The sequence below is a fragment of the Tachypleus tridentatus genome, chromosome 1 (assembly GCF_004210375.1).
Source record: "Tachypleus tridentatus isolate NWPU-2018 chromosome 1, ASM421037v1, whole genome shotgun sequence".
In the NCBI taxonomy this organism is placed as follows: Eukaryota; Metazoa; Arthropoda; class Merostomata; order Xiphosura; family Limulidae; genus Tachypleus; species Tachypleus tridentatus.
Window position 1 is genome coordinate 63,131,890 of NC_134825.1, and position 14,372 is coordinate 63,146,261.

The window sequence follows — 14,372 nt, forward strand, 5'->3', positions numbered from 1 at the left end:
TAAGCTATAACGTTAATCACAGAAAAGAACAAAAAACTTTACTATTTCAGCCGAACTTGAATATTCATGCAATAGTATTTTTAACAGGTTTTAAACTCAACTTAGACATAATTCCCATTATATTACGTTTTGCTATAATTTACGGTTTTTGCATGTTTGTGCTGGATATTTACGCAAAGATCCATCTATTTTTGCCGTACCTAAATCTGAGTTGACAGGCAAGAGGGGAGACAGCCAGTCAGCAGTAATCATTAACTGTTTCAATAGAATAGTAGGATTGATTATCGCTCTCTTAAACTACAGTCCCAAAGTGCGAAGTCAAGTGACAAATGTTATTGGAACTTTGGTGTAAACAAATAGTCACCTGATTTATTGTTGAATTATTGATTGAAACTACAGAAACAATCGGTATATATATATACAAATTAAAGCTTCACAGGACGGTATTAAGATCGTTTATTTGCAGTTACGAGTTTCACGCTTCATGATAAATAAAACTGAGATGTCTCAACAGTTGGAAGTCGCTGTACACATCGAACATTTGTCCAGCTCTTTCAAGTTAATTCTAAAAGAAGTTAACATTAAGTTCAGTATTACTATTAATGTGATGTCCATATCTCATAACGTGGAAGTTATAGCTTTTATACCTGGGCCGGGCATGGCCAAGCGCGTTAAGACTCGTAATTTGAGGGTCGCGGGTTCGCATCCCCGTCGCGCCAAACATGCTTGCCCTTTCAGCCGTGGGGGCGTTATAATGTGACGGTCAATCCCACTATTCGTTGTTAAAAGAGTAGCCTAAGAGTTGGTGGTGGGTAGTGATGACTAGCTGCCTTCCCTCTAGTCTTACACGGCTAAATTAGGGACGGCTAGCATAGATAGCCCTCGAGTAGCTTTGTGCGAAATTGAAACAAACAAACAAACAAACTTTGATACCACATCTGGGCGTTTATTTTCAAAATTGTTATTAATAGCGGTGTATTAGAAATGTAATAAAATATGACTATGTGATGTCGTTATAGTTCTGTAGTGCATTATTATAATGCTGTAGTAAATTATCACGAAGTAGTACATGCTGTAGTGTACGACATGCCTGATTCTGTACACCAGGTGCCTGTGATTTGTTGGTGATAAATTCAAATAGTAAACGGATAACACATAATCCATTTGTTTTAAAATAATATATTCATAACAATTCAAACATATTTACAGGGTGGCCCGTAAGTCATTACCCATCAATATATCTTATGTATCCAGGGTGTCACCAGTATTCTTGCGCTCATGTACCCACGTACTTGTTACAATACGCTCTTCAAGTGTAAATGGGCTTACATCGGCCATATTTTTTTGAAAAAAAAAGAAACAAATTTATAATATATGAGTAATTGAATACAACATAATAACATATGGATGGGTAGGGGCTTACGGGCCACCTTGTATAAAAATTCTTTAGAGTATAGGATACCACAGCTGTATCTAAAATTTTAAAATAAAATTCTCTTTTCCTTGTCATAAGTCCACACATTTTGGTTTAGTTACTTTAGAACCCAATTGACAAGACGAATTATTTTTCTCTACTCTCTGTTTCATACTACAAAATCTGTGATAAACTCACTAAGTAAACCGCTGGGTTTCCGCAGTTGTATCCATAATTTTAAATAATTGTTTTATTTTCGACAAAATCTACATAGACATGCTTTGCCTTGCTTTAAATGTATTATTTTAAAACAAGTGAATTGTGTCCTGCCCGTTTATTGTTCGAATTTATCGCCAACAAGTCACAGACCCCTATTGTAAAGAATCCAGCCTCATAAAACCTGACTTTTGGCAAAACACTGGGTGCAGTAGTGCAGCAGTGAAAACCACTCTGGTATCTGATGACAGGCAAGGTGCATCTGTGTGTGCTAGTTGGTGAAATAATGATAAAGTTTTTCATCGTAAAAATAAAAGTGAAAACTTCATACTATGTGAGAGACCTTGAAGCCTGTGTACAAAAACACTTTGGTTCAGTTACTTTAGAACTAAATTGACAAGACGAATTATTTTTTCTTCTCTTTGATGACTTGATGATTGCAAAGATACCAGGTAGTAGAAGATTGGAGAAATTAGACAGGTGGAAGAGATGGATGAAGCATCTGCAGTCATCACAGAGCTCAAGGAAAGAAAAGCATGTGAAGGTTCGAGCCATTCCAAGCAACAAATAATGACATCTCAAATGTAAGTCTACGGGAATTGAAGAAAGTGCAAAAGAAACTTTGGGACAGTGCTCAAGAGAACGTCAAGCTCAATACAAAATAGAAAAAGACTTACAAAATAAAGGACGAAAAAGTAATATTGTATTTGACCTATCAAAACAGTTATACTGTAGAAGATAAACACATCAGGGCAGTAAGAAACACTTCTGTGACAAGAAGGCCAGAGACTGATGTTCCAAAGGAAAAGACCAATAAATATAATGTACCAGACCTAACAAAGCAGATCTACTGAGTAAGTTAAATACATCAAACACAATAAGAAACACTTGTATGATAAGAAGGCCAATGATCGACATTTCAAAACAAAGGACCAGAAAGCAATATTGTACTGGACCTATCAAACTAGTTTTATTGGGGAAGCTAAACACATCAAAGGCAGTAAGAAATATTTCTATGATAAGAAAACCAAAGATCAACATTACAAAGTTGGACAGAAGGTCTTAGTTCTGCTACTCACAGCCAACAACAAGCTGACCTTTTAGTGGAAAGGACATTTTGAAGTACAGGAAGCTACAAACAGAATGTAATATAAAGTGACAGTGGATAGGAAGACAAAGAACTACTACACATTGAATAGGAACTTTGAGGAGAAAGAGGACTTAGTGGAGGCAGATAGACATGGCAGGTGTGGATATCAAAGATGCAAAACCAGAAAATAGTGACATTGTCATAGAAGGTAATAACCCATTAAACCTAAAACCACTGGATGAGAAATACAAGAACGTCCACATAAGTGAAGAACTTAATGGCAAGAAGAGAAAACGATCTTCTGTATCATCAGAATGAGAAAGGAAGCCTTCAGGCAACGCAAGATCAAGACAAGGAATCATGTCAAGTTGAAGTAATACTGAAGGACCTATACGAAGAGAAATCAACTGCAAATATTTGTACACGCTATATGAGTAGACTTAGTGTATGAAGTAATAACCATTTCTGTAAATAGGATAAAAATATCGTAAATAGTTTTATTGAAGAGGAGCTTACTGTCAGATATACAAGACTGTTTAGTGTAAAAGTTATTAGTTATTATAGTGATCTAATATTTAATGATTATTTAGTTTTATAAAAAGTGTTAAAAGTTGATTATTTTAAAAGCAATAGTTACGAAACTTTTTGTTATATATGTTATATATTACAATTTCAAATAGCCTGAAACTAAAGTAAATTTTAATTTAAACTTTGAAGTTAATTAAATGTCGAGATATATCAAATTTATAATTTTTGCCAACAAGATTGATACCCACAATTTTCTTTTTTAATACAAATATATGATAAAGCTGCTTCGTTTTATACCGCAAGTTGTTTAATATATTTGGTGTATTTTACGTACAAATATATTATAGATACTTATATATTTCCAAGATAATTTCGATGTGGACCGAGATAAAATCTCAGTGACAAGTTTGTGAATTTTGTTACGAAAAGCACCTTAGAGAAAATATTTTTAGAAATATGGATGATAAACTTAGTACTAAATAAGATTCACAGCATTACTAACTTGTAATACGTACACAGTGCACAAAATGTACCTTTTATATGATAATTATTACTTATCTGTGAGTGTTTTTTTAATCATTAATTCAATTATCCCTTATGCGTTATGTTAAGTAAGCATCAATAATCAGTTCTGACGTTACGGTAAAAATATAGTTGTGAATTTATTTTGTATTTCTTCACTTACTTTAATCTGCATGTAAAAAAGATAATTCAAAACATATCAAAGCAACATCCAGTTAGGCCTAGCTATAAGCTAGGCCTACTCATCTGAACGCCTCCAACAGCAGGAGATCCCACCTAAAAGTATTCAGCACTAAAGATCAGATACAGCTGTAAATCAGTCCTAATCAGGCTAAGCCTCCCATGATGAGACTACCCAAGGGCAAAAGAACGAGGGCACACAATTACCTCAGTAATAAAAAAAAATCCTTGAAGGTTAAATCAGCTTTAAGCAGCTTACAAACAAGACATTAAATAGAATGTGTAAATCTATAGTATATAATAGGTAGTTAATGAATAAGGTTTGAAAACCACAATACAGTCCTGAATACTAAATTCAATATTTTATGCGATTTAAAACTAAAGCTGATTATCTTAAGTAAACAGTATATTTTAGTATATAAAAGCTATCGATTTATACTATGGTTATCACACTTTATAATTCATAAACCTGGAATCATACATACATATTAAATTATCAAGAAATATTAAAAATATCATAGATTCCTTAGAAATAGAATTCATATTACCTCAAGATTGTGACAAATATATATATATACGTATGTATGAATTTAGGTTGTTGTAAAATAAATCCCTTTTATGCTTATCATATACCTCATTTTATTCAACTTGTGTTTTTCAGAAGTATTGAAATTTGACTCTTTTTACTATAACAAAATTTGATAATAACTGTTAATAATAGTTGAACATGAATTCGGTGTTCGAAGCACTTTTCTATAGATAGAAAATTAAAGGGGATTAAATTACAAGATGAATAGGTTTGCTTTCACTTGTAATTTCTCTTTATAGAATATTCAGATGTTCTTAGGGAAATAAAGGTTCTTCGAACATTTAATTTGACTTAAGAATTGTCGTATGAAAATGATGACCATCAGAAATCGTTTTCAATATCATTCACTTGTCTGTAGTAGATACACACATCGAGAACAGCGTGGCCTAGTGGTTAGCATACTGGTCTGCAGATTTGAAGGCTCAGAGCTCGAGTTTCGATATTCCGCACTTTCATGCATTATGACGGTATAATCGCGAAAATCAAATAGTCAATTCAGTTACTGTTTTAAGAGAAGCCGCTTTGGCAATGAGAACTACTAACTGGGTGCTCGCTCCTTGCTGAACAGTCTTCAGCTACGAATGGCTGTGTCTAAACCTTTGAGATCTGACCTATTTCAGGTGTTGTATAAGATAACATTTATGTTGGAAACACTAAGTATATTTTTACAAGGGCATGTATACATATATATATATATATTTAATCAGTTGCATATATGTGATATTTGTTATGTCATTGTGTTTCCAATATTCACGCTCATTGTGTTTGTAAAGAAAAGCCCCCCGATAGTACAGCGGTAAGTCTACGGATTTACAACACTAAAATCAGCGGTTCGATTCCCGTCAGTGGGCTCGGCAATAAGCCCGAGGTGGCTTTGCAAAAAGAAAACACACACACATACAGACTTGTAAAGAAAAGTTATTTGATTACGTTTGACTCGTAATCTGAGGGTTGCAGGTTCGAATCCCCGTCACACCAAACATGCTCGCTCTTTCATCCGTGGAGGCGTTATAATGCGACGGTCAATCTCACTATTCGTTGGTAAAAGAATAGCCTAAGAGTTGGTGGTGGGTAGTGATGACCAGCTGCCTTCCTTCTAGTCTTACACTGCTAAATTAGGGACGGCTAGCACAGATAGCCCTCGAGTAGGTTTGCGCGAAATTCAAAAACAAACAAGTTAGGACTTGTACTACATATTGTTATATTCATGTTATCTATAATTATAATGAAAGATTTAGAGAGTTATTAGATCATTCCTGAGTTATCACGCACGTAAGATTAATATTTTGAAGTGATAATATAATATTTATGTTGGACAATATACTGGGTCACAAATTACATTGGAGATTACTAAGCCTATTTTTTGAGATCACCCAAAGATGGCGTTTGTTATTAACGAAAAACATTTAAATGTTCCTACCCCACTAACTCAGCAGATGGTCTCGAGATTTATAGCACTACAAATCGGATTTAGATACCCGTGGTGGACAGAACACAAATAAAGTATTGTATAGCATTGTACTTATAAACAATGCAAATGTGCTTGAAGAACAAAAAGGTTAATTAACAATTTGTTTTTCTGAAGAAAGGAACGGCTTTTTTTAAGTTTAGTTTTTAATGTTACGATTGGGTTGCTTATATGACACCTTATAAATTCCTACACAAAACAATAGATATGCCTCCCACCCCACCCATAAAAACATTTCATACACGTTTTCTTTAAATTCAGACACCTACACTTTATTATTCAGCCAACACTAATATTATAACAAGCTTCGTAAAATTTACGTTGCATTAAAGTATGGTATAATGTGATTTTCGACTTAATATACGGTAAGCAATTTTTTTAAGGCAAGATATCGACTCAAATGGTCAATTATATTAAATGAAGTAAAGTATTCAAGTGACCTAGAGATGTCAATGTCTGAGGTCGATATATTGCTTTACTGGAGTAAAGAAACACGAGATCATATGATCATAAATGATTTGAACGCTTAATTACAGTGAATCACAATAAAAAGCAGCAGTACTGATACTGAAACTACAGCCATCTACAATTCTTATATAAAGTAACATAAAACCGAGTAAATTATAAAACTTAACCTTCATTTACGTAAGGCCAACCAAATATAAGATTTCGGAATATTTCTCACACCAAGACACTACTTTTAAAGACATGTGTACTCAGGCTTAACGATCCCGATTAACCTGATAAAGTGTCATCATTTTTGGTGGATGAACCATCACACTTATGATAACTTGTGTAACAGCACCTATATATTTCAATGTGGTTTTTCGGATGGTAAACTGAAAGACCCAATAGAGTAATGTGAAAAAAAGAAACCCAAAGGCTAGAAACATTCGAAACGTTTGGCACCAATATACTTCTTGAATAAAACTAAATCTTATAATGAACCTAATTATACAAAGATACAGGAAATTATATAAATTATAGTATATATAATTAATGAATGATTATTAACACTAATAATGTACTTGTTTCCTTTTAATTATCTTCCGTTTCTTTGTGAATTTTCTCCTCTTACCTAATTTTCTAGATAAAGAGTTTTTAGCTCCGTTATCTTTTTCTCCTTCTGTTTGCCTTTCTTGCAGCCTCTGAAGTATTTCTGAGGTATGCTGATGTGGCCGTTTGTGGCAGTTTAACGGTTAAAACAAACACACTACTGTCCTCATAAAAAGTTAATAATCAAATGAAAGCTTACAATCATTTACATTGAATTTTAAACCAAGGAAAGTGGTTATTTCTTTACATCACCTCTCTATACAGAGTGTCGCTAGAAGCGATTAGCACAATTAAGTACAGAGCATCGCCTAATCTTACGTAAAAGAAATAATTAATACTTTTTTGAATACACTATGTTCATTACAATTACACTTCTTAAAATAGCACAGCAATAGACCATTACAAGAATTACCGGTGGATTCAGCGGAGAACTTGTTGTCTTGAGAGACATCTCAGCAGAAATCAATTGACACCTCTGGTCAACTTGGTAACTGGACTCGGGAAATAGAGTGAAATTCCACCTAGCAGTCTTTTTAAAACCCAGAGCATTGACACATGTATAATATATGAAGTTCGAGCGGTTAGTCTTACACATTTTGTGTTTAAACATAAAAAACTCCTTATTCTAATAATATACTTTAATTTGTAACTTAAAATGTTAGGGTCACTCGAGGTATATGCTGATAACACTGCACAACAAACCCTTGAATTTTGTTTGTATTTTTCAAAGTATACTTACCAGTGACCTGTAGTGTTACAATGACACACTTTAGGGGTGGAAGCTCTATAGATGTGCTCTTTGATCATGATTATATTTTAAGCAGAAACCTAAAAATACCACGATAAAGTGAGCCTCACATTATAAAAGGCATACACACTTGATTGGTTTGGTTTGTTTTGAATTTCACGCAAAGCTGCACGAGGGCTATCTGCGCTAGCTGTCCCTCATTTAGCAGGGTAAGACGAGAGGTAAGGCAGCTAGTCATCACCACCCACTGTCAATTTTTGGACTACACTTTTACCAGCGAATAGTGGGATTGACCGTAACACTATAACGCCCTCATTGCTGAAAGGGGCCAGCATGTTTGGTGTGATGGGGATTCGAACCTGCGACACTCGGATTACGAGTCGAGTGCCTTAACCATCTGGCCATGTCGGGCCAAACATATTTGATTATTAGTAAAATTAACCTAGTAAAATGATTGTGTCATAAAAAGTTTCATGAGCTTTGAAGATTTCTTTTAAAGTAGAATTTTCCACATTTAGTGAAAAGGAACGAAGTGTTACAATATTATAGAAGGGTATTACATATATAGGTTACATGTTGTACGTTGTTTGGTAAAATCAAATGTGGGCCTTTTTTGTAGAAAACCTGTTCGGAATTTTGACCACTTACGTTTATTCTCGAAACCGTAAGAGCCAACACGTCAAATTTAACGAAGATTGGTCAAATAGTGTGAGAGAAGTTAGCGGAAGGGGAAACATGCAATTTCGCTTCTATATATATATTTCGGGGTTTTCTCTTTAAATTGACTTCCTGATTTTAGTTTTGTTAGCTTGTTAAGCTCAAGAAGAGCGCTTCAACTTGGACATTTTCAAAACTGAAATGAGCTGGGACTAAATCATGCAAGTTTTGTAGAATTGCATCCAAGGGTTCCGACTGTATAAAAATTGGTGATTTTGCGTCAATTTGTCTCCTTAACAACTACGAAAATATAATGGGGAATATTAGTTACTTATGGTTTTTATGTGCAAGCAATACAAAGCGTGAGGCGCATTCATTCCTGATTCAGTTTTAATGTTCATTACTACCTCTATCAACCTACCGTCAAATCTAATCTAGCTGTTATATGTTCAAAGTTGTCGGCGTAACAGATAAACAGACAGAATTTTGACCCCTCCATGTTGTTTCAGAGGACCGTAGGAGCCATCGTACCAAGTTGGGTGAAGATTAGTCAAAATATTAAGCTTCTATATATATATAGTAGAAACAGAATACTCAAAATGTTCCCATTATCGCTCCCTTTTCCACATGGATATTTTTAAAAGCATTCATTTTATTGGCCAGATATAAGGTCATTAAATGCATTATAGGAAGAAACATTGATTCCATTAATATTTTAACATTACTACTACAAACCCACGAATATAGAACTTTCATTGTGTTTGCCAATGTTTTGCGAAATCAATAACGTTGAACTTTTTATTCTACAGCACACCAATATTTTGTGTGATGTTATCATATCATAGCTCCAAAATTTAAAGTTTATTTATTTTCTCACAAGAACTCATCAAAAGACGGATGTCGTCTTCAACACTGTGTAGCAGTTGTAATAGTCTAAAAGTTTTTGTTACTACACACGTTGATTCATTCATCACCCGCTGGGAAAGCAGTAAGTGTACGGATTTACAAAGCTTAAATTAGGATTCGATTCCCCTCGGTGTACACAGAATTTAGCCCGTTGTGGCTCTGCTATAAGAAAAAACAAACCCACACACTTTTGATTCATTCAATGGAAATGTTTCAGAATTTTAACATAGAATGCTTGTGCTTTTGAATAGTATATAAAATTTGTGCAGTGTCAATACATTTCAGTGCATATGACAAAAGCTTGGTGGAGAAAGGTGGATTTCAGTCTATCTTTATCATTGTTTTGTAGAGAAACATGATGACTAGCAGCTGAAAGACTAGGTGGAGAAAGGTAGATTATGTCAGTTTGTCTCTACTATTGTTTTGTAGATAAACATGATAAATAGCAGCTAAAAGACTTGGTGGAGAAAGGTGTATTATGCCAGTCTATCTCTACCATTGTTTTGTAAAGAAACATGATAACTACCACCTGAAAGACTAGGTGGAGAAAGGTAGATTATGTCAGTTTGTCTCTACTATTGTTTTGTAGAGAAACATGATAAATAGCAGCTAAAAGACTTGGTGGAGAAAGGTGTATTATGCCAGTCTATCTCTACCATTGTTTTGTAGAGAAACATGATGAATATCAGCTGAAAGACTTAGTGGAGAAATTAATTACAGACTAAATTAGAAATATTTAGTTTATGGTGATAATTATCACTGAAAATGCAAACTGATCGTTTTTCTTTTACATAATTATTATAATTTGTTTATAAAAAATTGTTTATTTGTTTTGGAATTCCGCGCAAAGCTACATGAGTGCTATCTGCGCTAGCCATCCCTAATTCAGCAGTGTAAGACAACAGGGAAGGCAGCTAGTCATCACCACCTACCGCCAACTCTTGGGCTACTCTTTTACCAACGAATAGTGGAATCAACCGTTACATTATGATGCCCCCGCGGCTGAAAGAGTGAACATGTTTGGTGCGACGGGAATTCGAATCCACACCCCTCAGATTACGAGTCGAACGCCTTAACCCACTTGGTAATGCAGTTCATAAAAAAAAGCTGTTCTTTCTTGTCAGCTTCTAAATAGTAACATAATAATAGATATAAATGTATTTTACATGGGAATATTATTAAATCAGTTATGTCTATAACGATTTTTCCAAAAATCGAATATTGTCAACATAAATTGACTGTTTTCTTGTTTTTTATGCAAAGCTACACATCAACTGTCTTCGTTTTTTTTTTTCCACCGTTGGGAATTGATCCCTTGTTTTTAGCATTATAAATCCTTCAACATTTATCGCTGACCTGAAACATTTTAAAATTGCTATCTAGTGTCCAGTTTGAATTTCGTTTTCGGAGGAACTGGAAGGTGCAACTTATGTAGTATCTCACGCGCAGGTAGAAAGGACAGTCAACCACCGACACCTACCGGCACAAGAATTTTATTTTACTCACTGAACCGACTAAAGAGACTGACAGTCACGTTTATAATGCATCCACAGTTGAAAGCACGAAGCATTTTTAGTGATATCAGGACTTGAACAATTGACCCTACCAAATGCTATTTGACATGATTACCACTAGGCTTAGCCCGGTCAATGTTTTAAAGACAAAGAACCAACATCTAATTTTCTTTCTGAAATGTAAAAGTTTTTAAATAGTGGTTTTAAAATTAGTGAACAAAATGTAAATAAATTAAGGCAAAAAATCAGTTTTGCAGTTATAGGTTTTGATAAATAAATATATTTCAAGAAAATGTTTTTTTTCATTCATTCCAGACTAAAAAAATACATTAAATAAAGCCTGTTGGTTTAGTGCTAATATTTGATAAAATCGTCGTCCTACTCTTGTGACCATGTAAACATACACTACACCATTGTGTGGCCTCACGTTTAAATATTTACTTCTATTAAAAACAAATATCACTTTCTTACCTCTTTAAAACTGGCCAAAACCAAACATTTAAATAAACTCACATTGTTATTTTGTTTTAAGCGAAATGCTGCACAGTGTTCCCACTGCAGGGATCGAAACTCAAATTTTAGGAGTATAAATTGTGCAGAGTACCTCTAAGCCACCTGAAAGTATATAAAGTGAATGAATTAACAAAATGAATTAGCTATCAACATTAAGTTTGATAAATAATTCATAGTACCGTAAATATCGTCTAAATTCGCGTTTGTTTTTTTTCTAAAGCAATTAGCTTTGCAAGAAAATGTCGTAAGTTAGGCATACGTTCCATTAATCTGGAAGTTTATACTGAAACGTTGTTTGTGAACTTAGTCCTACAACTTCTGTCCAAGTGAACGCAGCCTGTTGCAAAGTTTATCGAATAAATAAATATATATATTGCAGTTAAATGGACTGTACTTGCAATTATTTTTACCAGATAATGCAAAAGAACCCGTCCAACGATACAACATGGTACAACAATATTCTCGAAGATTTACAGTTAAAAACAAATCGCATGTTGTATACAGTTTACTCTATACGCGCTGATCTCTCAACTTCCACTACTACTGTTTGTAGTTAAATATAAAACTGTTTAGTATAAGACGAAAGGTGCGCTAATTCATATAATTAACACCTACAAATAAAAATGTTATTCTAAAAAAAGCAAAAATAAATCTCAGTTGTCATAAATAAACGCTTACTTCTACCAGCTTTACAGTGTTCTTTCAAACATTCTTGAGGTGTGCAACAATTTTACAATAAGATTCTTATGATGTGTATCACAAGAAAATCTGTTTGATACATGACTGGAATACTCAAGCTGTAGTCTAAGGGTTGATCGAAAGACCCTTCACCTCGTCCTCTTTGAGCCTAACTTACCCCACCTTACTTTGGAATTCTCTTGCAGAATCAAACTGAAGTGTCATTCCTTGAGACTTAGCACTTGTCAGACAACTTGGCAGTATGCCAGAAAAGTGATTGCCATCTTTTGTTCATTCTTTAAGACTAGCTTAATATTGGTATCTCGGTTGAAGTTGTAAACTTGCTTTTGGCAGACTGGCGATTCGTTTATTCAGATGTCTAGTCCGTTTGTATTACAAGTAAGAGACAAGAAAGCAATGAATATGGAACGACTAGAAACGAATTACAGTAATCAGCTGATCTAGTGATAACAGCTCTAGATAATTCATTTCAGACTGCCAAGATTCGTGGTCTGTCGAACTTGAACCAACGATTTAAATTAATGTTGCGCCAGAAGCGAAGTGTTCAAGGTGTCGCCCAAATCGGCATAAGCGCAAAATAATAAGAATGAAATTATAAAAGAAAGCATATTTAAAAAAAAGTGTTCTAAGTTATTTAAATTTCGAGGATAAAATTTTCTTTGGTATAGACATCTATTTGAATACCTTCGGGCTGTTTCAGTAAACGTTCAACATAAGGATAGTATTATTATTTTAAGTGTTTCGAGCGGTAGACACTCACATTATATATTATGGAAAAATAATGAAAGTAAATTATATGTTGCGAATTTTTAATAGGATAACTTACTTAGATTTTGCTTTTTAAATTATAGCTCATAAAACACTGTGTTAACGACTCTATTGATAGGTTAGTTTGACGAGTAAGTTTTTGTTAAATAGTCTTTGGTTATTGTCTCTTTTGTATATTTCTTTGGCAATTTGAAGATCATTTGTCTCCAACTTTTTAATATCCTTTTAGAGAAACATATATTTGGTTATCACTCAGATTCAGAGATATTTGGTATCACATTAAATATAATTATTTGTAGTATATCCTAGGATGTATGAGTTTATGCTGTTCACCGAGGAGAAAATGGTATCATTTCAGAAATTTATGTTTTGTTCATTTTTGAATAGAGGGATATATAATAACAACTTTGTATATATATATATATATATATATACAAAAGTTTGGTATTTGTTTTTAAAAATAGAAGTCTTAGGTATAGTCTGTCGGATGAAGCAGTTTCTAACTGAACTGGATATCTTAGGATAGAATTCTTTATGATGCTCTTTTTAAACATAGAGATTTGTTATACATTTTAAGACAACAAATGTTTATGCTAGCTCCTTTTAACACATAGATTTGTAGAACTTCTCCGGATACAGAAGGTTTTGGTGTATCACCAGCTGCAGGGCTAATTAGCACATTACTGGGATATAAGGCTAATTTTGTTTACATTGGATGTAGAAGACATCTATACCTTCTCGTATTATGAAGTTTATAGCAAAAACTTTGGATTCAATTTTTTGACATTATTCTTATATATGGAGGTTTGGAGTAGTTTCTTTGGGCACTGAGGCTTATTTGTCTTTATGTAACTGTTTTCCAAAAGTAATTTAGCCAATTAAACAATATTATATCGTTGTGATGGGTAAAAAATGTTTCAGCTATATTTTAAGTACAAACTTTAATTAAGAAACTACTCAGTTATTTTTATATTCCACTGAAATAACTGAAGGATCTTCACTTTACGTTATAATTTAGAATTATAAACCTATTTAGAATGCTGTTTTGAATTTATCAAGATTATTCATAGCAGAGAGGTTTTGTGCCTACATTCCCGATGGCTCCGTGCTAATTCAGTGGTCTTATAACGATAAAAATCGAGTTTCAATACCTGCAGCAAACAATACACAAATAGTCCTTTGGTTTGAATTTCGCGCAAAGCTACACAAGGACTATCTGCGCTAACCGTCCCTAATTTATCAGTGTAAGACTAGAGGGAAGGCACCTAGTCATCACCACCCACCGCCAATTCTTGGACTACTCTTTTATCAACGAATAGTGAGATTGACTGTCACATTTTATAGCGTCTCTACGGCTGAAAGGGCGAGCATGTTTGGTGTGACGGGGATTCAAACCCGTGACCCTCAGATTACGAGTCGAGTGCCTTAACCACTTGGCTGTGCCGGACTAGTTCTTTATGTAGCTCTATTTTTTTTATAACAGAAAAGCAGTTCTTCTACCTAT

The 14,372-nt window shown here is 34.0% G+C and overlaps 1 long non-coding RNA gene across 6 annotated transcripts in view; it reads right to left on the reverse strand.

The window, feature by feature from the left end:
- Positions 1–14,372, reverse strand: part of LOC143250410 (uncharacterized) — an 80,932-nt gene that overhangs the window by 62,111 nt on the left and 4,449 nt on the right. For 2 of the 6 annotated variants that reach the window (XR_013028184.1, XR_013028179.1), the window contains exon 2: positions 11,402–11,503. The exons of the other annotated variants lie outside the window; for them this stretch is intronic. This is a non-coding gene — a long non-coding RNA (uncharacterized LOC143250410). The remainder of the gene's footprint in view (positions 1–11,401; positions 11,504–14,372) is intronic. 6 annotated transcript variants of the gene reach the window in all.